General features: G+C 48.3%; 1 non-coding gene across 1 annotated transcript; it reads left to right on the forward strand.

Annotated features, from left to right (window-relative positions):
• The first annotated feature begins 269 nt into the window (after window positions 1-269).
• Trnat-cgu lies at window positions 270-344 on the forward strand. Its single transcript has one exon. It is a non-coding gene; the product is annotated as a tRNA-Thr (tRNA).
• The last annotated feature ends 759 nt before the right edge of the window (window positions 345-1,103 follow it).

The following is a 1,103-nucleotide window of genomic DNA, read 5'->3' on the forward strand; positions in this document are numbered from 1 at the left end:
GTGTAACTGCAGGGACTATCTCGCGCACGCCACCCGCGAGACCCACATTTTCACCGTGTATGTCCACACGCTACATTCGTAGAGTTCCACCCCAACACCCTCATCACTCGTGGAAGACATTCTTACAAAGTCCCGTAAGAGGTCGGGTAATATGTGTGCATCCGCACAGAAAAAGAATGTCATGGCCGGTATTGCCAGAACTATATACTTATATGGATGTGTTGGGGTGGGACACTACGAATAGTCCCTGCAGTCACACTATCCTCTGTGCCCTCGGTGGCTCAGATGGATATAGCGTCTGCCACGTAAGCAGGAGATCCCGGGTTCGAGTCCCGGTTGGGGCACACATTTTCACCTGTTCCCGTTGATTCATATCAACGCCCTCCAGCAGCTGGAGTTATTAACGTAATTCTAACTTACTTATCTCCATAGTCGCCGATCCGACTTAGACGCTTGTCGTAACGTTGTACCAACTTTCCAATACCTTCGTTATAGAAGGCAGCCGCCAGTGCTTTCCGTCAATTCTCTACGATGGCCTACAGCTCATCTTCTGTGCCAAAATGTTGTCTTCATAGCCAGCGGTCCGTGTGAGCAGAGAAGAAACTTAGAGGAAGACAGTTACGGTCTGTATTGTGGGTAATCAAACATTTCCAATTGAAAACGATGCGGGTGAGAATTGTCTTGAAGGAAACCACATGACAGTTATGTAATGTTGGCTGCATAGCTTCAGGCGAAATTTCTCACCAGGTCCTCGTACTTGGCGCGAGACACTGTTGTTCTAGGTATGTTTATGATCGCCCTGTGTGCTCAGAACTAAAAATAACGACGTAACGTGATCGACGGGAAGACTAGAGACACTGCCCAACACACCTGTGCAAAACTTCATCGGATTTGCGCTGTGGTTTCCATTTCGCGACCGAACACTACTTACTTTCCGAATAACCCTCGCATCCTAGTCAGAAGGGGTGCAACGCCATACTGGGCAACTGTGCTCACACGGCCAAGGCCTTTGCAAATTTAACTCGATTTTGTGAACACTGAAGTAACATCACACACCACCTCAGATCGTAAAGTTTCGTTTTGTTTCCTCCCTTCCCTCTGGG

Source organism: Schistocerca americana, chromosome 3 (assembly GCF_021461395.2).
Source record: "Schistocerca americana isolate TAMUIC-IGC-003095 chromosome 3, iqSchAmer2.1, whole genome shotgun sequence".
Taxonomy (NCBI): Eukaryota; Metazoa; Arthropoda; class Insecta; order Orthoptera; family Acrididae; genus Schistocerca; species Schistocerca americana.